Raw genomic sequence first — 27,916 nt, 5'->3', positions numbered from 1 at the left:
TAGTATCCTTCAGCTTATGATGAACACTGACTTTGTTTCATTTCCCAATGCATTGCTTAGGCCACCTCTAGTAATATCAGACTCAATGGCCCATGATGTCACGTTCAATTAGAAGCTGAGCTTAATGACGAGGACCGGAGCACTGCAGGAAATAGACCTAATTGTTCGAAGAGGGAACACTCCGCAATGGAAGGGCAGGGGGAGGACAGACTGTTACTTTGTGTGTGTGTGTGTGTGTGTGTGTGTGTGTGTGTGTGTGTGTGTGTGTGTGTGTGTGTGTGTGTGTGTGTGTGTGTGTGTCTGGAGACAAGCTGACAGCCTGCTACTTTGGCTCAAGGAAGTCTATGTGTGTTGTTGTGTCTGCATATTTGTATGTCTGTGAATGTGTAGTTGAATGTTCCTTCTCGTCAACTACTCATTTGGAGGCAAATCTTCATTTCAACACTATTTCTACTGGACTCAGTGACAGCAGGAGGTATAGACAGAATCCAACTGGTGTCCCCAATGTTGTTCAAAGCTGCACTAATAAAGTTTTGTGTTCACTATGACTACATATAATGTGAAGGAAAACATAATACAGACAATGATCACCTGACCCGACAGTTCCTCTCAAACATGATAGGTAAATCATTTATTTTCTATTTTACTCTTATAAATGTACTGGTTAAGGTACACGTTTAGACTCCTTACAGTTATCTCTATGCAATGCTCATTCAAATGACATTATGTCTGTGGAATAGAGGACTTGATACATTACTGCTGGTTTTGGTCACTGGCAGCAGGAGTTTGTGGTCTTTTCAGAATGGTGTGCCGTGGTGCTGCTTGTGTTCTGCCCTACGTGGCATTATTGTCTGAAGTTATATATTCAGAATTGTTTTAAGGTTGATGTACTTGAACAACTCTCCTCTATATCCCATATCTCTTGTCTTGTGTTTAACAGAATTACATTGTAACTATTGCGGAGCGGGGATTGCGTATGTGTGAGACTGTGTATCTGTGTTCGTGCATGTGTGTGTAGGTGTGAGGTGTTGCAGGATAAATTAAAACCTGATCAAATTAGACTGTGATCCGTACATCTGTTCAGGGCAGGACTGTTTCGGACATCACCCTATATTTCTGTGCACCCTAACAGAAAGTTCAGCACGGAATTATATAAAAACATTTTTTTAAGTGATCAATAATCATCAACACTTCCAACTACAGAGTAAAGTCAAATCAAATAACCCTGTTAACTGATGGTAGTAGAACAGGCTGTGCATACTGATCCATCACCACATGAACAATCAGGAAGTTACATCAAGAAGTCCAGACCTTCTTTCTAGCTCTGTTTCACTCTCCACATACACCTGAGAGAAATGACTGATGCTCCATTACGTTCAACAGCTAGTCGCTGACTGTGCTACTTGCTGGTAACATGCAGTGAAGTTATCAGAGGGTTTTTTCACCATGAACAGCAGGAGTGAGAGAAAAGCAGAGCGAGTGAAATGAAACAGTGAACAACAAAGCTGCGATGCTGAGGGGAACTGAGGAGTTTGGAGACTTTATAGGGACCTGCTCACATGAGCCACTTTCATGTTGTCCATGGGTATGTTGAAATAATACTGAGAGCAGCTCTGACGATGATACAAATGTAAATGATAATGAGAAGTTATTTCACCAGAGTGAGTTTGCTGCACCGCCTGCTTTACACAGAGTCAGTATGGGTATATATACATGAAACAGCTGTGGCTCAGGGGGTAAAGTGAGTCGTTCACTTATAACATGCTTGGCAATTTGATCCTGAGTTCATCCTGTCCCTGGACAGACTGGACCTCTAAATTGCTCCCAGTGGGCTTGGTGGCATGCACGGCGACTCGCTGCTGTGTGTCAGTGAATGAGTGATGATTAAGAGAGACTTTAGATAAAAGTGTCTTTTTGCCATTCACCATGTAAGGCAAACATAACCAATAGAAGTTTCACATGTCCCATAGGCCTTCAACACCCAAAGCAAATTTGCACAGAGTTATCATATCCATTATAAGGCAACCCATATTATAACATAAAAAAGGGGTTTCAACAGTAAAGTGAGTCACACAGAAAATGTCTACGGAGCCCTTTTAGCAGTACAGAGCAGCGAGGGCGCGCAGGGGCCATCATGTCTTTATTTATGGTAAAAGCAGAATTACAGAGAAAGGCCACAGCTAACAAGCCAGCCCTCTGCTCTCACAGTCCCCTGAGGGAAGGGGGAACAGGGAGCAGTGATCAGCCAGAGCCTGGGCTTACGTCGAGGGAATGTCATTTTGCTCTGTTGGGCAATTCTGCATGCTCTAATATTAATTGCTATTGGTAATGCTTGATTTGATTAAGGGTGGAGTCCCTGTGGGGCACTGCTCTTGCACTGCAGAGGAAGAGAAGGGAGTGGCGCCTTTGCTCATAACCTTGTTTTGTTGAAAGGCAAATGGTTCAAGAGTCAATAATTTACACAGCACAGACCCGTGCAGCCTCTGGAGTTTGTTTACACATTTCTACATGTGCTTTGTTTCTCGCAGATCAGTGACACAATTGTTGCCGTATCAACGAAAGATCTATAGAAAAGCCTCTGCAGAAAATAAACACACGTGCACTCATGCTAATGCACAAACACTGCTGTTTACACACATTAAATAAATGATGAATTCACCCACTGGACTACATTGGAATTTTCAGAGAATTAAATAGCAGATATGGCATAGAGATGTACACACGAAAACACACCATATGACGTATTCAGAAGAGGTTAAAAATGTATCAGAACATTTGATGTGGAAATGCAGTGTTGGCACACTGTATCCGCCCTGTATTTTCATTTTCCTGATCACTCCTTGATTCATAGCAGAGGCATTAAGTACATGTTTTCCTTTTGGTATGCACCAGGTGACTCAAAGGGCCCTTTTGTTTTGACTGCAAAGGGAGCATTTGTCTCTCGGCCTGAGCATAAATCGGCGCTGACAATAAAATACAGCCTTCAGCAGAATTTACCATTGGCTGCGAAGGAGAATCACTGGTATTGTTTCACCACATGGTTTATATGACTGTGCAACTGCAGAGAAATGTATGTGCAGTGATGTATGTGCAGAAATGTATGTGCCTGTGACATTTTTGTGGTGCAGATGAAGCAATGTGTGTAATTGTAACCTAAAAATTAGTGAGTCAATTTTACTTTAGACTCTGGAAAAAGAAAAGTTAAACTTACGCCCATGCATTATGCAAACGTACCCTTTGTGCTTCTGAGGTTTTGACCTCTGGCCAAGAACATTAGCATACAGCACCCTGGAAACCAGCCGGCTTAACTTAATGTTCCTCCTCACATGAAGCTCACAGCCACAGAGTCAAAGCTCAAGCTCACTGGACTTACTGGGCAGACTAAGGGGTTGCACCAAATCCCAACTTGTGATTCCTCAGAGACCTCAACCATTAATTCCTATTACAAGAACACAAGCAGACGCAGTCTTTCATTTGAAATACTTTCATCAGCCAGCATCTGTTTTCTCTCTGTGGACGTGACTGGTGATGCAAACAATGCAAATAGTTACTTTTAGACTGTGATTCGTTAAAATCCCCCTCAGAGGCGGAGACAGTCTTATCTGGATTTGTGAATGAGCTGTGGAGGATGACAATATCATCTCAGATTCATATTTGTGAGGGGCACTGTTTGTATAGAATAGTATTAGAGTTTTGGAACTTTCCCAGCTGACGTGTCCCTAAATTCTCTCTGAGGTTGTTTCCTCCTTAATATCATCACACTTTGCTATAATTGTTCCGTCATTTGCATATGAAATAGCTGCATTTATTGTAACTATGAAACTGATTTTCATGAAATGAAATGAACTCGGGCTAAAGTGAAAAGAAAAAATGACCCAACAAGCAAACGGCCACAATCTCCTGATGTCTTCTCTCCATGGGAAAATGGTGAGATACTGACAATGTTGTAACAGTTTAGTTTCCAGTTCTTTTATTTTGAACCATACACATATACTTCAGTCTTTTGGAGACCAGTATGATAACACTCCCAATGTGGGTTGTATTCAGTGACTGAGGATCATAAAAACATCATCTATCCCCACGGAAAGGCCAAACAAACATGCAGGTATGATAAGACATTTGTCTTGGTAATCTGTCCTGTCTGATCATATCATATTGAATAACAGCAGCTGTAAAGGTAACATTCTCTCTCCTCTTCGATTTCTTTTTATTTCATTTCTTGTTTTGCCAAGGTTACACCCCCTCCTGCTATAAGTCGAATTGACTTGTAATTTGACGCACAAGTTCATCTCAATGTGCTCGACTAAAAGCCTCCAATACCATACAACTTCACCGTGATAGATATTTCTGCAAGGAAGTCTTGGGAAAAAAATCATCAAGCCTGTTGATAACTCACTAATTTTCAAGATCCTGACCAATGAACTTCACAATATTTCAAAAGTATTTATAACTCATGAATGGTTTGTCTGATCACCATAAATCTGAGTACATGTTTGGTCTGTTAAAGCATTTTGAGAACAAACTCTCAGCAGATTAGGTGTGCCTGCTATATTTTATCAAAACTCACTGGAGAAGTCCTCCACTATCACTGGAACTCATACAGGGTTGTATTCCAATCCACTGAACAGAGGTGGAACGGTGGGACGTTGAGTGTTCACTTATAGAAATGCTGCAGGTTCTGCGATGATGAAACAAGTGTGTGTCTGGAGTGTGATGTTTTCTTTAAACAGAAATGAAATGGCTGCAGTGATTGTGCTCGGTTTTGTGAAGCCTGAAGCACCCTCAGATCTGCCCACAGCTTTGATTTTGCCTTGAAGATGCACTTAAGCTATGGTCATATCTTATTCACACCAAATGGCCACGTGACTGTGTGTCTGTGAGGCCAGCGCCGTTTCAGCAGCATCAGCTCAAACTGGAGGCATCGCATGCAGCGTTTTGACAGCAGTATACTTTTCCCTCAACAGGGGGAGATGTGGCTCTGCCATATCAGACTCAGTCCTGTGTGAGTGAAAGGTGCACCCTGCGCCTCCCAGGCAGCGATAACCCGCCACACAACCCTGCAGCCTGCTGATCTGGCTGCAACATGCTGTTTTTATGTTATTTAATAGGATTTTCATAGCAATGTGTCACTTCCCCGCAGACAGTTACTTCCACTGACGGAGCGCATTCGTATGCTGGGAGCTGGTGAGAAGTTCATCATGGCAATCCAAGCAGGGCAAAACCTGACTCTGTGTGACTCCTCAAAGTCCAAGCTGTGTACATCACAGATATGTTAGGTGGCCCGCATCAGCCGGAGAGCTCGAGGAGAACGTGCACAAGATTTAAATTAATCAAATTCAAACGTATGCTGGGTGGAAGATCTAAAGAATATTACATAGCTATTACCATCTGTCTTAACATTCTATCTGACTGTGTTTATATTGAACATACAAAGCACATATCTCTGTGACTGTACATTTCATATCTTCTGCTTCTGCTTTTTCTTCTTTGTATTATTACATCTATCTGTAACTATCACTCTTATTGTTATTATTATAACAACCACTTTGACTGAGCTTAAATAGGATGGTTACACAACTGTTCCCCATCTTTCCCTGCTCACTCCAACCAGTCTGGTTCTGGAGGTTTTTTCCTGTTTAAAGGAGTTTCTCTCTCTCTCCACAGTTGTGCTGCTCATTGTGGGAATTGTTGGGTTTCTCTATAATATGGTAAGACCTTATTGTGAAACGTGACTCCGGATAATGTGCGTTGTGAATTGGCGCGATACAAATTAAATGGAATTTAATTAACTGCCATCTGACATAATTACAAATGGAGCAAATGGACAAATAGCAACATTTAAGATAAATAACAGTCTCAACTACTGGGGCGGCTGTGGCTAAGGGGTAGAGCGGATGTCCTTCAACCAGAAGGTGTGCTGTTTGATCTCAGTGTTCCCCATCCGCCTGCCTAAGTGTCCTGAATTTGGCCGAATTGCCCCTGATAGAAAAAATGCTGCCCATAGATTCACTGTATGAATGTGTGTGTAAATGGCAAACTGTTCTGTAAAGAACTAAGGGTGGTCATCAAGACTAGAAAAAGCATTATTTAAATACATACCATTTACCATGTTACTGTAGTTAACGAATACAGAAATGTTTTTTTGTTTCAGTGCTCCTGTTTGTGCCAACATCAATTTTCAGCTTTGGTTTTTGACACGCGTAGTTAGCTGTTAGCATGGGATTAAGTCGACAACATCGTATTTCCACGACTGTGATGGATGATGAGGAACCACCCACTGTAAAAAAAAAAGCCTCCACGCTCCCCCACAATATTTTCTTTTCACAACGGACTAAATATTATAAATTGCCATCTCGCACACGGCTCCTCTCTCTATCCTCTGTGACTTCACTCTCCACATTTCTGCATTTCCTCTCCATCCCTCTCTCCTCTCAGCCCGCTGGCCCTCGAAGATTAAAGCAAATGGACTGATCTTAAATAGTTTAATTTGGGCTATGGAGTGATTCTTACCCAAGAGGCAGGTCCTTTTGTTTTCAATTTTAGGGGTTTTAAAACTTTCAACCCATGACCATCAAAATGTCGCTGCCAGATTTTGTGACCCCAACGATCCCCGCAGGTGGTTGAAACACAGAGGATATACTTTTTAACAAGTCAAGAGTTCTCATTGGCCATGGTGTAAAAACTATATTGACATAGTGGTGTGTTAATACCAGCAGTGACATTTTTATACATGAGATAAACAACATGAGCGTCTGGGCATCAGTTTCTATCCATCAAACAACAATGACATTAGCTGTGACAAGAGTGGTGGACAGTGAAAGCGATAGATAGTGAAAACCTAAACTGCAGTATAGTATTACAATATTTGATCATTTTGGCATTACTGATGTTTATCACTGTGTTTCATTATATAGAAGACCCTAAAAATAAAATTGCCGTCACGATAGCAGTGAACCTTGCCCTGCCTCATGCCCTGTAGCATGTGTTCTACAGTTTGGGAGCACGCCAGCGTTGGCCCTGCACACCAGAAGCCCATGCGATAAGGCAGAGGCCGTGTTGTCTGGCTGTGCATCTAAACACGCAGCTTCATAAAGTTGATAACCACATTAGAGCTGCGGAACACTAGCAGAGATACATTACCCAGCACAAGGAGCACAATTTAGTGCCGTGTGTGTAGTTTATACTGGTCTATGATAAACTGCTTCACACTACCACAGACGCTCTCTTATGCGGTTTACAAGGAAATGGTTACACCGGGAGGGAAGTGCGGAGGAGAAAGGAAGAAAAGGAATTTCACTTCACTGATGTCGGCAGCTTTCATGTCTTGTGTGTAGACAGCAGGCAAGAGAACTGATGAGCGGGTCAGAGAGAGAGCATCCCCTCCATCGCTCGTCTCTCTGTCTCGATCTCTGTGTCTTTCCCTTTTCCGTTCATGCTAAATTTACCCCTGCAAGGTGTCAGACTGAAGATTGTTAGCTACTTGGCATTGATGTGGAACAATAAAAAAAGGAAACAGACAGTGTTGCTTGTAGGTCAGACACTAATTGTTTGTTAATAAAATGTAGCTGGATGACAAAGAGAGATCGACGACATATGTGCGAAGGAAATCCGCACTGTTTTTTTACCTGTTGTTTTGCTGCAGCCCTGGAGGCTCAGGCAGTAATGAGAACATAATTTGCATTTATCAAGAGGTAAAAAAATGTGGATGCTCGGAAATCTTATCAAAGTATAATAGCAATGATTTAAAAAGAAACTGCAATGAGAAAAATAATGTCTGATGCTCTTTGATTGTGTGGAAAAATAACTCAGTGTGACACCCTCTATGCTGGTATGTGTGTGTGCTGAGCGCCGTGTTGCTCTGTACATGTGTGTTTTTATTTGTGTTTTTTTCATTCCACAATCTTACAATCATTTTCACACGTCTTCTGCTGCAGAGGTGTAACAGTTTGTTGCACTAGATGGCACTGTGCACATGGTTGTGGCGAACCCACCCTGAATAATGTGACGGGATCAAAGCACACAAGCATCATTTGTGATCAGTTATTGACACTGTGTTTTGTATTTAGCCTTCAGCCCCATCAGTTCGGCTGCGTTGCCGTGGGAACAGGTCTGAAAATTGGCGTTACAAATCCACAGGGTGCAATTTATTCCCCCATCCAATGTCTCTGAGGCGAGTCACTGGGAGGCATACAGCAGCTGAGTTGAGTCAGCAAAGGTCACTGAAGATGACACTACACCGTGATAGTGAATTAGCAAGGGTCCCTGCCAGGGCCAGGTGCTGAGCTGTTAGCCCTCGTTGGCTCGCAGCCAGGCAATAAAAGTCAAGTCCTGGAAACTGATGTCCTGTAAAAAGCCACGTCTTACTCCAATACTGTGGTGGTCAGGTAACCCAGCAGTCCAATGAAACGTCAGCCTTGCTTAACATGCTTTAGCAGACATGCTTGGTGAAAATTAGGTAAGGCTCTTTTGTTATAAACAGCACCCACTTAACCCCAAACTAGTTTGAAAAACATTTATTTTTCTTCTGCTATTGCCATATCTAGCCAACACTGCTATAATATTCTTCACCTGCAGATATGTGATATGACTACAGTTCATCCTGTCTGGATGAAAATATGCCTTAATCTATGAAGAGTATATGTGTGAGTATTTTTAAACAATGACGCACAGTAAGTTTCCCTCAATGCTGAAACTTTAAATCTTTTTCAGTGAAAATGTTTTTTTTGCAAATGGAATTAATCGAAATCCATCATTAATTGGCTCAACAATTCTTTAGTAAAGTAATTACAGTGAGAGACCCTGCCAAATGCGATGCCATTATAATTGGAAGTTTTAACAATCGACCACTGACAACACCAAGAATAGCGCAGCAGGAACTTGATTCAAAGATATTTCATCAGTTAATGGAGTTTCCCATGAATCTGAGTGTCCAGTGTCATTTATTTTGTTTTTTGATTTCATTCTAACAGGGGATTAGCCTGCACACTTAATATTTTGGCCAAATCGGGTTTTAACAGCCATTTGTGCTGTATTCATGCTGAAGTAGTGGTAAGCAACAGGAACACATTTTTTTCAAAGATATATAGTTTAGGGGCATTTTGCCTTCACAGGGAAGCCATGCAGCAAAGGGCCGGGTCACAACCAAACCTGCGGCCACTGCAGGAGGCCTCAAGCCTCTGTGTGCAATGTGCAATGCTACCAGGTGAGCTGGCAGGCACCCCACAGGATATTCGGTCAAAAGAGGCTTCATTCTGTACCAGTGACTATAGAATTAATTTCAAATTTAAAGTACCAATAATAGGTCTTGTTCTGAACATGAAAAGCATGTTGTGAACACACTGAACAGCTTGTTGTCTACAATATTAACTCATCTGTTCATGTTTGAACAGACATGTGATGAAGCGATTTAGAAACAATATTTACCATATGAATGTTCAGTGACAAGTTATCTCTTTTAACAATGATTCCTATCATATTGACACTGATGCCTTTTGCAGACTCTGTTATTACTTAGGGATCAGAACCATATTTTGTGGCATTGTCCTCATATCTTTCTGAGAGTACTGCTGTGAATCCTCCTTCAATTTCTATTTCCACATATTTCCAAGTGAAGTAAATGGAATCTGGTTTGTTTCACCCATTGCATTGAAGAAATACACTATGAGTTTTCTTCGGAACAGAATTTACGTTATTTTCTATTTGTATGCAGATAGATGCATGCCTGATGGATGCATGTTATTGAATGCACCTCAAATTATAGAAGGACAAGTCATCATCCAGTGGTGCACCTCCTGTTTACTAAATAGAAATTCCATGGAAATGACCCATGCACAGGTTGCTCCTCATTGTACTTTAGAAACGAGTTCTGTCAAGTAGCCAGCTCCACACTCATGAATAAAGATCAAAAATGCTTTCTGCATTCAGCAGCTTTCTCCACTCAAGGAGGTAAAAGAAACACAAAGTATACATTTCAAAAGGATTTAAAAAAGGTGCAATGAGATCAATGATGCCATTGAACGCTTGTCTTGGTAATAATAAAGCAATGCCTTATTTTTAATACATCTATATAGAGCACATATAATCAAAATAAAGGTTTACACACACACACAAACACACACACTGGAATTTGTTGATAATCAAGATCAGAATAGTATTTATTTCGAGCAATATTTAATAGGAATATGAAGGTCAAAGTACACACATGTCCAGATGCCAGATATGATCTATAATCTGTTATTATTATTATTAATACTATACGATTATCATAACTTCATTGAGACAAATAAAAAGGGTTCACAAAAGTACAACTGAAAGCAAGCAGGTTTTCATGTCCTGCTCCACAGAGTCTGCTTTTAATGAATTTCATGAAATTCTTATTTTATGAAGCAAAGTAAGACTACATTCTCTTAACATGACAGTTCTCATGACAGTTCTGTCAGAAAAGAGGAATCAACAAAGACAGCAAATCTCATAGCTCTACAAAAGCACGATAAACTTTCATTTTAAACCAAGTGTGTGGGAGAAACAGTCAACCACATAGAGATTACCTACTGAATGTTGACGCAGGGCAGACATGTCCACATGTAGAGCTCTAAATGTCAGAAAAAGAACTGAATCCTGGAGCCAGTGTACAAACATCAAGGACAGGTGTGATGTGATTGGTCTGCGCATAATTTACTGACCTCAGTCAAAGATATTAATACAGTTGAGGCTTGTTATCTTTTATCAAGAAGACACATGGTTATGAAATATTTAATATAACCAGGAAAAGCTTCATAAGAAATCATAGAAAGGATCATATTATCACGCTGAAAATATAATGTCTCACATGTCTGACCGCTTCCCTCTGTTGGAAGTTCATTCGCTATAAATGAATGAGATTCTGTCAGTGAAACAGTAAAATTAAGGCATCAAAAAGAAATGGAGTTCAGAGACTTATTTAAATTTCATCTACAAAAAGCAACCAAATATCGATTCAGCCCCCTGTTGTTACTGTAAAGGCTGTCAGGGGTTATGTGCTGAATTTGCATTTGAACTCCTCCAAATGCTGCTGGTGTTTACTGTGTGTGTGTGTGTGTGTGTGTGTGTGTGTGTGTGTGTGTGTGTGTGTGTGTGTGTGTGTTTAAATCAGCATGTATACAAAGTACAAAATCCACATAACACAAACACAAAAGATCATTTTAGATCAAGTCACAGTTATATTCCTCTGGCCATGTGCCATTATGTGTCAATATATCATAGAGAAAGGCATTTATTAATATTTTTAATACAATGCACGCAGGTATACAAGATGAACAAAAATGTGAATGGATAGTTTACACACACACACACACACACACACACCGAACACACACACGTACATTAAAAGACGTGTTCACACATTCCTGCACATAAATACCACTCCCCTCCCTCTGCTCTCTCTCATCAGAGCATTGTCATTGCACTGGTAGTGGGACATTTTGCTCCTATTCTGAAGAGAAGTGGGTAATAGAGCCTAACGTCATTTGCATCTATTTTGCAGTTTTAAGGCAAAGCCGCCCGGCTGCTCTGATAGGGAGCTTAATGAAAAGACATGCTGCCACAGAGACTGGGACTAACAGGCTGTTGCATATTTCCTATACTGTGCAACTGTGAGTAATTATCTTTCTCTTCGGGCAATCAATTCCATATCATGGAGGGTTCCCACTAACTCGCTCCCCTTGTTGAAGCAGAGCATGGTGGTCGTCCGTCTACAACAAATGGGACTGTCCTACCCTGAAGTCGTCCTTGACTCCCGCAAACCTCTGTGGTGATGACAGATGGGCTGTAACGAGACTTAGATCTGCAGTCACGCTAGCAGTTTTGTGAGGCGGCACTTAAATGTGGTGACGCCTTGAGCTTAGCGCTATCATCGGTGTCCTTAACTCTCCTGATAATTATGCAAATATGCTAATTTTAGACCTGCAGTGCTTTTGTGGTCACTTGGTGGCAAGTTGTGAACCCATCCTTGGTATCTCATTGTATTTTAAGGTGCAACTGTGAATATGAGAAACATTAGAAACGCATTTCTGCACCAACTCTGTCATTGATTAGCAGTTAGCTTTGGCCAACCGGTGATACAGGTCCAATATTTACTCTGTTTTAGCTCAGATTTTGGTCTCTTCCAACATCTGAGGGAAATATTTGTGTCCTTAGCTGCTAAATGATCCCCTGTTGTCACCACCTATTGCTAATTGTGTCTAAATGATGCTGCAAGTGGGGCTCAAAATATATTATACACACAAACAGAAAGTGTTATTAATAAGACAATATATTAGCAAAACAGTGTTATATTAGATCAGACATGTGAAGGCATCATATCTAGATTTCTCTTCTAATTTATTTGTGTACATAAAACAAAGAAAGTGTCAATGCATCAGATATAACACAACATGGATTTCCTTCTATTGTTCCCTTTTAAACTGATACAAATTGATACACCAATATTTGTATGGATATAATTACACTGTTTTCTTGGTGTAAATGAAAAACAGTTCAAGCTAATTTCAACAAGCAATGTAAAATATAACATTCTCCCATTGTTAATGATTTTGTCTCATTTTACTTATATTTGACTTCAAAGATTGTGCAGACTGACAGGTATTTCCTGTTGCAAGTTGAATGCTTTTTATACAGCATCATCTGTGCAAGAATATGTGAGTCAATAATGTATGTCCAGTTAACCTTGTTAGGCAGTCAGATGAGAAGCTCCAAATTGAAGCTGCAGCCATGTTGATGTGTGAAAACTGCAGGCCATGTTTTCAATTTCCCACCATATATTAAAAAGCCGCCACAGGTGACAGGAGATGGGGATGGAGATGTGTAAACGACTTCAGATGGTAAAGATCAGGAGCTGGAGTTTAATTGAAGATGCTGAGGCTTCCTTACCTCCAGGCCTCCCATCAGCACATGTAGTGTTTTGGATTATGTAAACAACCATAACCACATATATCACATTTTGGTCAGATCCGTCCATGGTACCGTTTTAAGTTTCTACTCCTCAAGTTAAAAACATCTTTACATTTCCATTCTACCACAAGTGTTCATCATTGCTGGCTTCTAATGAAATATCTAGACAACTACAAAGCTGTGAATGCTCCATGTTTGTTCAAGAAATGCTTCTGCCTCTTGACAAGTGACCCTGGGGTGGTGCTGCACCTGAAGCTTACATTTAGACCTATAATCTTGTTTGAGTCCTGCACCATGCCAATATTACTGAAGTGCACTGTTTGCATCCCCCTCAGGACAGTGAAACAGGATAGAGTCGGTAGAGCAAAGGTTCAGCTGCATGAACATGGTAGTGGTTACTTAATGTATTGCCAGCAAGCACATCATTATTGAATCATTGCTGGGCTGTACACAGAAGGACACTGCTTTTCAAACCATGCCTCCACAACAATGGCTCTCACATGAGTTATCCTGGCTCAAAGTGATGCCATTCACGAATGGCGGTCCTGTCTGGCCAGGCCAGCCAATCCATAGTGGCATCTTGCAGTCAAGGTTTACAGGCCATGCAGTTGGGTCAACCACAGATGATGTACTGACCCGATTTATCATAACATCAATATCCTTTAGAGATCCTAGGTTGCATTTGGCATCTTTAACTTTGTGTGATTTGGAAGAACTGAGGATTTAAGCATAATTGGTAGATTACAAGAAAACCTAAGTGAGAATGAAGTGTATTTGCATAGCCACCAATCTTGGTAATGTTCATTAGAGTCTTACTTTTACGTCCTAAAGCAACAGCCTTGCCGGAGACGCAACATTTAACATTTTTGCTACTGACAACAATTTAGCACCAGTTCTACATATATCAGGCCCTTTTTCCCCTGTCTGGTTCTTGGACATGCATTTTCCAATGGTTTGGTGTATCATTACATTTGACTCAATAAAGTGGTATCTAGCTATTCATATAGTGTAGTTAGGCTTTCATGTGCCAACACTTAGAGATCTGTTTCTGAAATGTACACCTCCACCTCAGTGTAGTGAAGGTGAACAGTGCTTTATTTTGAGAAACGGGAGTTTGAAGGTTAGTTATGATGGTTTCTTTGTTTAAAACTCTCGCCTCTTGAACAATTGATTACCCTCAATTAACATTTACAACTACTTCAGTTAATATGTTTGTGAAAATTATACCTGCCCTCATGATCCCTATTATTGGTTTATTACCTCTGTTTTATTCTATTGTTGTGCCGTGCATGCTTTAAACTTTGCAAATACAATAAAACTGTATGTTCTGTAATAATTATGGAAAAGACTAAATTGTCAATGAGTGTTTTGCTGCTTTTCATTCTCAGCGCGTCACCAGTCTCTCATTAATCAACTAATCAAACAACAGAGAAAGCATGGCGACCGCAAACAAACGGTTATGTGGATTGACGGACGCTCTAGCAAACACAAAACTCATGTGTTGCTTCATTTTGTTTCCCAGCTCCTCATTATTGCTGTCGCTCAAGCCTGCTACACGAACTGAATATAGGTCACTTGCTGGTTAGTGAGGAAACACTCCCATTATTTTTCCTAAATACATGAAAAACAAGGGCTCATACAACAAAGGCTGTGATGCATTACTTTTGTTGTTGAGGAGAAAAACATATTTTCTCATCTGATGCCTCGCATGCCAATCAGCAACATCGTTGAAACCAGTTACCGGTTTTAACTTCGTGTCTTCTTGGTGTATTCTTTCTCATGGGCAAAGCTTTGAGATGGGTTTTTTTCTTACATCTCGATCTCCTTAGATATTCATCATCAAAGAAAAAGAAAAACTGTCATCTTGCCTCCTGTATTGCCAATAAAACAGTTTGTTATCACCTCAAGACGGAGCTTTCACATGTTTACTGCCACTTTTATTGCAGCTCCCTCCGAGAGGAGAAAAAGATAAATGCGGAAAATCTCTACGATGATATATGAATCGATGGGTGGAACATAAGTACCTGCTGCTGCCGCATATGATAGTGGTGTGAAATTAAAAAGATCCTGAATGTTGTTGATAGTATGTTGTATGTTCATGTGTGGGTGTTTTAATTGTGCTTCTTACTTTATGATAACGGTTTGCAGAACAGTTTGTGTAATAATAGTTTGAACTTCACGACGAAGTCCTCCTGTCTGAACTTATCAACAGTGACTTTTGTTCTCACACTCACAGGAAATTGTAATTATCTCTGCAGCGCACCAAATTACCTGAAACAAGACTCTACGGCGCTGCGAGTTAGTAATTACTGACAATATATGACATAAATCAGCAGGTGCGCAGTAACACACCATACATCACTGAGCAGACTGGCTTTTGCTCCGGCTAACACCTTGTTCGTTTAACTCCATCAGCAGGCGGTACCTGAAGAGGCAACACTGATGATGATTACATATCAGGATTCATTTGTGATGAGAACCATAAAACCAAAATGAGAACATGTTCTACAAGTTAGAAAATGCCCCCATTACTTTTAGTGTTGAGAACATTCGGTAAATCTCTGAAGTGACACGATCAACAGATACCACTGTTGACATTTGCTCTGATCCATTCCAAATATAGATCCTCACAAATTCTCCAGATCTTGTCTCATAATGATCAGATTCATTATTGTTCGTGAGTGGTTGTTTCTCCAAGTGGTTGTTGTTTGTAGAGCCGGAGGAGGACCGCCAGGAGCCAAATTATCAAGCCTCTTAATGATAATGAAACAAAAAGTCTGGAGGCTAAAAGCACAGTAGTGCATTCAGCTCCACGTGCAACATTCAGTTATTAATTGATACTCATCCTCAATAAGTTCTCATTAGTTTTCACCAGATAATTTTTGCAGCCTTTGTGTTGGCACAGATGATTTTTCCAGATATTTTTTCCGTCATAGATGAAGAATGCATTCGGAGATTGTCCAAGTCAGAGGCGTTCACAACAACAGGAACATCAACACAGTGTTTCAGGTGAGGAGTGGAGCTGCATGCAAGAGGCAGGACCTTACGTATTCACTCTCTGTGTAGATCACACCTTTACAGCACTTTGACACTGGCGTCCTCCTGTATCACCAAAAGCTCTCGACTCAAGTTGTCTTCCAAGTGTTTGGCTCCTTACAGCTCCTTGGATCATCCTCACCTGGTCCCTGCCTTCTCTTCCTGCCTGTCCCGGCTGTTCTTGCAAGTTCGACCTGTTTAGATACTGCACCTGCTCCCCTTTGTCCTCTGCCAGATTGTCCTTGCATCTCCTTGTGTGTGCATTACTTCCCTGTGTTCTCCCCGTGTGGTTCCCAAGGTTTGTGACTTTGATCTGTCATCTGGGTTTTTTCTCCCCTGCTCCCTGCCTACTTTGATTGTCTGTCTCTTTTCTAGGCAACCGTTTACATGCAAAGCACCAAACCGCTGATTTTGTTGGTTAACCCTGTTTGATGTCGTATTGGTTACCAGACTAGTAAACAAGTAGGCCGCGCAGTAACTCACTGCCCTCTGCCATCTTTTCAATGATATCATCTTTGTTAAGTGCCATAAGAATTTCCTTCTCTGTTGCCAAAGCCAAAACAGTGAAAATAGGATATTTTAATAACTCTTCTTGGTTTAAAAAGGTGGCAGAGAGGACTTTAGAAGTTATTTTGGGCTTCAGTTATCATTTTACCTAATGTATTTTGCAATGATCTATGGATACAGATCCGCTCTCTCAAGTGTTCAGGCTTCTTGGCTTCAACCTGTCCGACATTCCCTTACAAAAACATGATGTATGTTAAGTTATTTGTGTCGGACTGACCACGTGTCCATACATGGACTCCTTTCTCTCGACCAATCGATTGACCGGACAACCGCTTGCATGGTATGTGATCAGAGACTTTTCATCACTTTGAAGTTCTTGGCTTCCAGAAATGCGATATATAAAAAATACGTTACCTTTGTTCTACGAGACGCTTGACTGAGTTAACTGTGATAAGAAGAAACTAAATAAAGACAATAAAATAAATTGTATACAATATATTCTACTTTAACCCTTCAGTGTTTTGTGGCTGCATTTATCAGATCCATTTCCAGCACAGGACAGTCACACATGGAGAGGAGACACAGACACTGACTGGTACAAAGAGACAGACATGGTGAGAGCCAAAGAGCTGAGCGGTGCTGCCACCAGGTTATGTTGCAGAGCGATTTATGCCTAAAAGAGGAAATTTATGTGCAGTGTTTAAAGTTTGTGACATATTCAACAGATAGACATTGAAATATATAAAAGCTAATGTTCACTGTCTATTTTGTTGTCAACCGCATAAGAAACTCTGTGAAAACAGGCACAGCCTCTAGAAGAGCAGCATCTCAGATACGCGGTATACACAGGCAGTGTGGCTGCTCAAAACTAAGAACATGGGCACAGACAAAAGCAAATGTTCTGCCATCCACACGCAACCGGTGTGATATTGGATTTCAAGTTAAAAGCTGAGCAGCTGCATTTTGAACAGTTTGGAGACAGCTCAAAAAAGTTTAATTTAGACAGGTAGAAAGAATTCACATTAATCTAAATTAGAAAAAGGATGAGCGATCATCTTCATGTCAACATTGGTCACCTCAGATTTTGATTTAGCAATGTCCCTCAACTGGGAAAAAAATATGTACCCATAAATGTGATGATGATCAAAAGACAGATTGGTCAAAGACGACATCATATACCACTATGATGTAGGGCTGTACTGTGCAAACTATATGTCACATGTGCTACAATATAAACTGAGTGATAAACACATTAACTGCTGAAGTACCTGTGTGATACAGTCTTATGTGTGTGTGTTTGAAACACAGACACGTATGTGTCCGGACTGTGATAAGAGGGTTTGTGTACTTACATCTATGTATGGTCAATTAATGATGCACTGCTATTCTACCTTGTTGTTACAGTCTGTCCAAACATAAAACACAAAATCCCCAAATTCCTATCGACAATCCTTTTTTTGTCAGTGCATTGGGCGAGCTAGCACATCAAGAGATGCTATAACTTGATACATTTACTTAAATGAAGGAATTAGGGATGGGCATTCGATTAAATTGTCTTAATCGATAGTCAGGAGAGTTAATGAAAATTTTTCGATTAATCAGTAATATTTTTATATTAAAATTCACTATCTATAGGCTGTTAAAATGCAATGAAAATAGAAAAAAAACAGCGTGTTTCCTCATTGAGATCTTTATTACAAGATGAACAACTCTTGTGGCAGTTAAACGGGATGCGTTCAATGGTTACACTTGAAAATATGCGCTGCTGTACACTTCAGCCCCGCTGAGAGCTAGCTCGATCTGACAGTTCTCGACCTCTCAGTCCGGTGGTTGTCACGTCCTCACTCCCAGAACCCCTCCACCAGACCCGGCTTTGTCCGGGTCTGAAGGCGCTAGCTTTGGAGCTAGCCTCCGCTAGCTCCGGCGGCTAGCTGCGGAGCTCGGCTTCAGGTCCGCACACGGACCCTCAGTCTACGGGGAAGGGAACCCGTACAGACCCGGGTCTAGGTGAGGGGTTCCGGGATTGGTGACGTGACAACAAACGGACTGAGAGGTCGAGAACCGTCAAATCCATCTAGCTCTCAGCGGCTAGCTCGGGGTCTTTCAGCGGGGCTAGTAGAGTATAGCTCCGGGATGCTTCCTACAGCTGATAACATCGTCACTGTGCTGCTTTCAGGTAACTCGGATATCCCGACCTCCTGCTTGAAGAAGAGCAGTGGACTCCTCATGCGCTCATGGAGACGTATAGCTTCGCAGTGTTGGCAGTGAACGCAACATAATTTCGTCGATGACAAAATAATTTCATCGAAGAAATTCTTAATGATCAATTAATCGATCGTCGATTAATTATGCCCATCCCTAGAAGGAATATTAAGCTGTTTTGTCCGGTAGTAAATCAAACCCCAAAACCCAACAGCCCTATACGAGAAAAACAACCTTTTGGACACGCCAACACACAAAACCACATATACACAGAGCTCCCCCTGTTCATATTTTGTTGTCTTTTAAGTGATTTACACACTTTTTTTTAAATCAAATATAAAATATGTGTATATTAATGATGAAATGAGTTTAAAGATAATTGAATTGATGACTTGAATATATTGACGTTTTAATACAGTTCGAATGTCCCTGTATCAAAGACAATGTGTATCTGACAACATTACCTAAGGTTTGGTATTTTTGTTGTAATGAATCATTTCCTTGTCACATACTTGTTAAAGTGGACTATATCATGATTATTTTTTTTATCAAAACTACCAACCTCAGTAACACCAGGGCTATCTGTGAAAAGGTTAACATACATTCCTGTAATGGATCATCTTTAGAATGTACATGCCACATAAAGTCCATGTAGGAATGAGCAGGAATCACCACTTTCATCTTAATCCTTTTTTGTTTGAATGCATTTAATAATGCGGGGCTCCAATCCACTTCTTGGGTGGATACAATGTCAAACCACAAACACCTGTATCTGTTTCCCTCTTAACTTCTTGGCAGTTAATACACCTTTGTGATTTGAAATGCAAATATGAGAATGACACTTCCCCGGCATCTCTGGGTGCCAACTCGATCCATCTCCGATTGGCAGAAGTAACAGGTAATCATTAGAGGTGTCATCCAAACTCTGTGATTTAAAGACCCAACTTCATTTTCTTGAGGGTCAGTTGTCATTGAATCATGGCAACAGCTCGGCACTTTAAAACAGAGAGTTATTCAGTCCACGGCATGAGCACTCCTCTCAAATACACTCATTTAAAGCAGGGCCATCATTTCAATTTAATAGTACCCTACTAATAATATCATATATTATGGGAAAATCATTATCAAATGGTCGTATATCAAACTTAAACATAATGCATGAATGAAGTAAGTTAAGATCATTCAAAGTGTGTTGCATCAGGCAAAGGAATGCAACAGAGCATCATTTCAAAACAAGTGCAGATATAAACTGAATGAAAATAAAAGCATTTATACTACTATTTTTCTGTAATAATGGTTATAGTGGCTATAAGAATGATTTAGTTATCGCAACATTAGCATTTACCACTGTGAACTCACCAATCTAGCACGTGCAGCTTCAAACTTTTTCTCCCACTCACTTTTTCCTTCCTTTCCTTCTGTGTCAAGCAATGCAAAGCAAAGTCAATGTTACATCTCAATACACTACCATGCATGTTATCCAGCCAGCCCTTGTGTGGCTGACCTTTCTCATCACCTTCCGAGAGCCTCCAGTCTGTACTGGGACCTCTTAAATTGCAAAAGCAACAATGGCTGGAGCTCTTGGAGATCAGCCAACACACCACCACCTGCTCCTGGCCAGAAACCACGGCCAGCAGCAGAGAAAACTTAGAGACAAGCTAGTGATACGAGTAGCCTACACTTAATAAAAGGGGAATTTGCTCTGGAACAAATCAATTTTCATATATATAATTTTGAAAAGATGAATTTGTATTTGATAGAATGAGCCATGACAGCGGGCTGCTCATGCTGTGTGCTTGTTTCATAATGGCTAAATCTATTCCTGGAGACAACTGTAACACACTCTACCAAGTCCATAAAATGTCGTAAAATGGTCTAAAGTAATTGACACTCTTCATTTTAAATGTGCAATATGTTTTCAGAGTGGTGTCATGGTTCAGATTTCACACTTACAGCTCTAGCCTCTCAGTGCCATCAATATATTGACTCACTTTTTGTTACAGTTCCAAATTAGACAATATATATTTTCGCTTTTTATGACATTGTGGTGATTTTTCTGGGTCCCTTATCCTCAGCAATTCTTATTCTTATCCTTTTACTGGTGGTCATGACCAAGGCATATATTAAAAGGTTTAATCAAAGATTTTCCTGAAAAAATACAAAAAAGCATATTAAGCTAAAACAAATTAGCAACATTAGCTGACGGAGAGGCCCTGAGATACAAAAACGTTTTATTTAACACAAGTCCATGTCCCGGATAAGCTACAGGCCATCATAGTCCTGGTAGAATGTTTTGTTGTAAATGGGGATTTCATTACCACATAAATTGATCCGTTTTGTTCCTCCGTAGAAGGCTGCTCTCATGTTTTCCATATATCTACACTCCTCTCTACCATCTGGTAGGCTAAAATTATAAATGACAACCTGTTCCTATGATGGTATGTTCTCTATATGCTGGTATGTTCTCTATATGCTTCCCTGATAAGCGAAGTCTTTTATTAACTGACTCTTCTTGCGTATTTGCCTCATATCATTACAGTTCCTACTCAGTGCAACTTTCATATCCTCTGTAGCAAATACATTAACCTGAATAACATGAAAAAGACAGACCATTATAAATGATATACCAAATGAAGGTGAGAGTACCCTTTTGTGGAAACTATGTGAAAGTTGTCTCAAAGCAACTTATAAAAACAGACTCCCTGCAGAGCCTGGTGTAACTGAGTGCCAGAATGTCAATCAGGGACTGAATTACTGACATTTTGCTCAGTGTGGTGTCTGTGCTGCCGGATCTGAGGAGTATAGGAATCCATCACTTAGGGTTTATTTCAGGGAGGTTGCAGATGGTGTATACAAGTTTATAAGTTAAAAATGACACAGTTGGTTGGTTCTGTGTTGATCAAGTAGGCTGCTTCCACAAACACAGATCTGGAGGATGTGCGGTCTGTCCCTACTGAAGTGTGAGCATCTAATGCAGAGTGATGCGCAGGCTATATATTAGTGATGTCCAAAAGTTTGAGACCATAGTCTAAATCTGACTGCTCTCTGAATTTTGGACTCTCTTGTTTTTCTATTGGATATGTGTTACTTTTAATGCCGACGTTCTTTCCCCCTGGCATTTAGTAGCACTGTTGGAGCTGCTGTTAGAAAGAACGGGTCACAACATGGACACTGCAATCAGCCTAGCAACCATCAAACCAAGAAACCATCGTAAAATCCTAGTTTGAGCTATAAACTCTGATCTCAGTGCGATGTTTGAGGCAGACTCAAAGACCTGATTGTATTAGTTAGTGCAGGGCCTCTTCTAATCATACCTGTTGGGAATGAGCCGTTTGCTTGGTCTGTGGTTAAGCTGGCTGCAGCTTTCTCTCTGAAACTATGAAGGTGCCCTGCAGTAACTGACCTGCAGCAAGTAAAGAGCAGCAGACTCAGTCCACAAACCCCTGAAGCCACGACTACACTGCTGCACAAAGAGCTGTTCACCTGTTTATTCAAAGTTCAGTGAAGCTTGTCTCAGTGTCCTGAACCTGAACTGGAGAATCAGTTGTCTTTGCCACTGTTGTGAATGAGCCCTTTGTTGTGAATGCAGTGTCATTATCGACAAGGTCCCCTTTTCGTGAATTAATCCCAGCTGCTACTGCCACAGAGCCCAGCCCGTCCCTTTGTTCAGCGTTTCAACAATACACACGCCACACTCGTGCAGGCATGAATGGTTTTTGAGATATCTGAGCTGACAGACAGAAAACGGCTCCTGTAATTTTAAATATATAAGAAGGCAATATCTGTTACTTGATGATCTGAGGGGGGGGGGGGCATTTTGGTTTTGAACCTTATCAAACCCTGCACTGCTGGACCATCCAAGTATTTATTGGAAGTGTCAGTCTCTTTAGCAGCCCTCTTGGTGCGCCTGTCTTTCAGAGTTATAACCTCAATCTCTTTAGTAAGCAATTATAATAAATATATTCGTAGAGTAGTCAAAGTCGAATTGAGGTTGTAATTTTGCACACTGTACTGGAGATTGTGGTGTGTATTTGTTTGTATTATCTTCTGTGGGTGGACGTTTCCAGTGGCTGCAAATTAACTGAGAACTGAACCGGCGTTGCTTGGAGATGTGCTATCAACTTCCATGGTGCTCCTCTGACCAGTGTGTCGTAGTGGATGTACATCCTCACAACAAGCCATTCAAGTTGCTGTTTCATGTCTTTTCTCAGCAAGCCCACTCATTCTGTATTTACTGTGATTTCAGCCACATCATTACAACATCCAGAAGTTTGTGTTCAAATCTAGAAGTGGAAACTAGGAAGCTGTACAGTCAGAGCTTTAATGCATCATAACATGAGGGGTAATATATATTTTCTTTCTTTCCTCAGTAAATGACCATCAGGCAACATTAACAAGTTGCATTTTAACTTTAAAAACCCACCAGTTACCCAGTAAGTTTAATCACTGCACAGATACTTAGTATAAGGGATCATACAAAGTAGCCAGCCAGCAGTGTGACCACTGGATGAGAAGTGACATGACAAACTTCCATTCACACTGATGTCACATCAATCAAATGAACAAAGTATTTATATACTCCATCATACCAATTTATCCAAGACTTTGAATGAAATTCAATTGGCATCTTTTAAGTAATTACAGTAGTGACCCCATGAGTCAAATCAAAAGCTACCTGTTCCAAAATGGTGAGTTTGACATTGGAAACAGACATTTTCACAACCTGGATATTGTATTGTCTTTGTCAGTAACTTATTATCCCTTAAAGACACATTTGGTTACAGCTTATGAACGCTTTGTAAATTTTGACTCAAGTTTAATATAATGTTACATTATTTTTTATGTCAAAGTTGTCTGAGCCAATTTTTCAACAGTGATAAAAAAAGCCACATTTATCAAGTCGCAGAAAAATGATTTATAGCTGGTAATAGATCAAATGTCTTCTGATAAGCCACATAAATATTAATCAACAACCTTTTGTTGAAATTTGACAGTGGATCATCTTTACATTGTGATTATGAGGGGGGGGGGGGAACACGACTTTGCTTGTGCTGTGAGAACAAAAGAAAGGAGTGAAATTAAAGATTTGGAGTTCCATCCTCCAATGTGTTGATGATGAATGGGAGCTAGGTAGCTAAAGCTGAGGTCATCCATCATGAGCTATGGTGTTAATTAATGTTGTAGGAGGCGAGCCAACGAGGCCTGTTCCACATCAGCAAAAAAGAAAAGCTACTGTTTTTTTCTTAAGCTCTGCAGAATCACGGCAGACTAAACATGAGGTTCTTTGCAATGAGAGTCAGTCAGAGAAACATACATGAGAAGCATGGAACACACGGACTGACAGAAACACACGCCAACAGCTCTCTCACACACTCACACCTTCCAATGTATTCCTTGTCACTGTGGCTGAAAGCAAAGGCATTGCCTGCCATGTAATAGCTTCACCCATAAACCCCACCCTATCAGCCTGAGTTGTGTCTGGGTTTCATAATGAGTTCTCATTACACTATAATATGATTTATGTCCGCGGTCATTTTGAACTGTCTGCCACTGTAACTCATCATCCCAAAGGAAAACCCTGCAAATAAACCGGCATGTCATGATCGTAAGCATAAAGTGATTTTAATTCATTGATAGCGGCCTGCAGGAGAACGTCGGTCTAATGGCGGGAGCACTGGGCCATTTCCCCATCACCTGAGGGTTGTATTGGCTGGTGCCGGAACCAGTCAACTTGATCAGTGAGGTTATAACAAGCAGCGATGAGGACTTGATGGAACTCTGGCGTGTATGTGATGAATACTTCGCTGAACTGGTGCGTCTCTCAGCGGGTGTCCACGCCGCTGCTGCTGCCTGCCTCGTCTTTCTACACTGAGTTTGCCTTTTACAACTTGATGACTAACAATATTAATAATATTCATTGTTGATACAAAGTTGGAAAAGAAAAGAGTTGTAATCAGGAAGCAGTTTCAAGATTTTTGAGAGATCTGAAAGACATTTAAAAGAAAGAGCGAAAAAGTGACTGCACCTTCCTGTATCGCTATTCTATTGACAATTTGGGTTATTGGGTATATTGATGTAATGATTATTGATAATATATGCTTTGACTCTGCACATAATCTCCACTTTAACCTGTTATAACATATAATTGCTAAAATGGTTAAAAAATCATACATATATTGGTCATAATTCTTTTCATATATTTTTGTCAGTCACATATTTTAAGATTGTGTAACCTGGATCCACGCACAGTAAAATGTTGGCCGAATTAACTAGTCTGGTATCTATTACATCAACAAGCAGGATAAGTCACTAAATTAGCAGTGTGATTGTTAGATCCTGGCCTGAACTATTGTTACCATTGAATGGCAACCATACAATTGGGATAAGTGAAGTTTCATGTGCATGAAAAAGCAGTGAGATCTCAACTATTTGTATTTCTTTGGGAACAAAGAGGGTAGGCTTGTAAGAAAAAACAATTATTAGTGTGATGGTGCAACCTTCAGCATAGACTGTGGAGCTGTGTTGCATTTTTTTTTTTGAAATCTTACTGAGTTACTGTCCCTATAAATTATTCTGGCTGTTTACTTGATATTACATTTAAAGGAATGGAGAGTGTGGGGGTATGCTTATTTACTTTCTTGCCAAGACTTATATATGATTGATATCACTTTCATTATTGTGCATTCACTGGCTGGAGCCATCTCTGCAGTCAGCTGAGCATTGTATTGTAAGAATAAGATAGGTCTGCACAAAAATAACAAAACTCTCTATGTATATACATCTAAAGCCCATTTATTCACACATTTTGTTATTTGTTTAAGTTGGACAAAAAACAAAATAACAGTTGTTCCTCTTCTGGGGGTTGTGTGATGGACTACAGTTAGTCAGTAAGCTGAGATATCCTCCTGATCACTGCTGCCTGTATATCTTATAATGTCAGACAGTGGAATCTTCTAATCTTACTTTTCATACAAAGTGAATAACCACGTCTCCCATTCCGGTTTAGTACTCCTTTAAAACAAGTATTTCCACAAGTTTTACATTCACGTCATTACATTATTGTTGCAATAAAATGTCAGCCAGACTGTCTAACATACAACTTATCGAACACTAGTTGTTGTTAGAAATATGAACTAGATATTATCAGTATTACTAATCTATTTACTCTATTTTTACTAAGAATAGAGGGTCATTGACATTTTCCTACTACTTGAAAACAGAATTTTTTTGACATATACTGTCGACACTTCCCAAAAAGTTAGATGGGTGGGATGTCTGATTAGCTTAGCTTAGTTTGGCATAATGACTCAAACCAGGGCGGAAAAGCTAGCTAATTAAGAAATATCTTGTTTTTGCATGACCAAAGTGTAAAAACAACAATTTATGGGTTTTTGATTGTATATTTATATATAATTTGTGGCTGGATGCAGTATATTTCTTAAGCACAGTGTGTTTAATCTTCTCATATAACTCTTGTCAATATGTTATTTTTCTATTATTACCTGACAAAAGGTCCATGACTGATATAACTTTGCAGGCTGTAAGTAGTATTCCGATTTTTCTCTACGTGAGTTGCACTAGCTTCATATCTGTCTAACGAGTGTGCATTTGCCTGCACATAGTTTGCCTCGGATCCTCTGAAAACAGGCGGCTGATAAAGGAGCAATGTATTTGCTTTCGGGTTCACTTGGGAAAAGGGCGGAGTGCAGCTTTGAATCTTTAAAATGTTTCGCACAATAGTTGACATGGATGTTTTCTGCAGTGAAGAGGGCAGGGAGAAAAAAAGCAGTCTGTCAGTGTGATAGGTTAAATGTCAGTGTATCAAGAGAAACGCAAGGATGTGTCTTAAAGTCCAAACCTTGTGATTGGTCATGAGTGGACACAAAAGGCCATGTTGCCAGAGCACTGATAAAAACAAACAGGTCAATGACGTTCATCTTGACATATCTGAAGCGTAAGACACAATAGGTTGTGTCTAAAGGTTATGCAATTCACAAACTGCAGCACGGCACTGCTGCAAGGAAAACAACGCTGGAAATAGATGCCCTGTCCACTTTAATGAATTCCATTTAACACAACAATACAACAAAAAGTTCTTGTCTCTCAACAAACTTCAGCTTTATTACAGTTCATTAGTCACCACAAATTCAACTTGCATGCCCTTTAGGTGAACAAGAAGCCTGCGTCTGTGAGACAACAGTGACAAATGACGGTGCAAATGACTTAATAAATGTCCGCACCCTCTCTTTGGATTTTTTGTTGAGTCACTAAATGCACCCTGCCTCCTCTGTTCTGATCCTAAACAATACATCCTCCTGTCTTGGTCGGATTTCACCCTCATTATTCATTTACAATCACCCATGCTCTGCTGGTAGACTCTTTCCGTACATCTATCTCTGAACAAACCAGAGTCAAAGTCAGCACTGGGGACACATATCAAGAAGGCAAATTATCAGCTGCCATCATCTCTCCGAGGGCATTATAAATATGGCATTTATCTCAGAAGCGATGCTCAAACCTCACTTTAATATATTCTCATTTGACAGCAGGCAAAGTGATAAATCTCTCCTTGGACCGTTTTAGACGAGGTAACTACAAGTTGGAGAAGCAACAACCAGAAATGAATAATTCATGCAGTGACAAAATGGTGCACCAATTACCCAGCACATTTATAGCACAGTTGTATCCCGTCTTCTTAGCAGTTAAACGTGGGCATGACTGGGGAGATGGATGTAAGATCAAAGTTTTGGGGATTCTGCGTCATCAGGGGTTTCATTTCTCACACACTATCAATATAATGTTTGTAACACACTGTGGCACTTTGCAGTAAAGCAATGCACTGCACATTTCACAGGCAGCTGTGGGTGGATAGGATTATCATCAGAGCTTTGCATTGAGATAGTCTGAGCAGACTTTAACACTGACCAGCAGAAACTACATCAGGAAATTGCAGAAAGTATACATATACATGTTCTCATTGCCTTTGGAAACCTATGGAAACAGTACAAAGAGACTACAGCTAGCAGCTCTGAGGTTGTTCTGAGTTACAGCAGCACTTAACCACTTGCTATTGTCAGCGCAACATGGTCTTAATGATAATTCCAATATAAAAAATGCTTGGTATGCAAATATGTGTCACTGGTATTAAAAACAAATTACAGCTCAGGCTGTTTGGATATTTTTTAAAAACAAGATAAATAAGTTAGGTTTATGACTTGACTCATTCCCTTCAGTAACTCATGAG

This window comes from Limanda limanda, chromosome 2 (assembly GCF_963576545.1).
Source record: "Limanda limanda chromosome 2, fLimLim1.1, whole genome shotgun sequence".
NCBI classification, from domain to species: domain Eukaryota; kingdom Metazoa; phylum Chordata; class Actinopteri; order Pleuronectiformes; family Pleuronectidae; genus Limanda; species Limanda limanda.
This window is presented reverse-complemented; position numbering follows the sequence as displayed.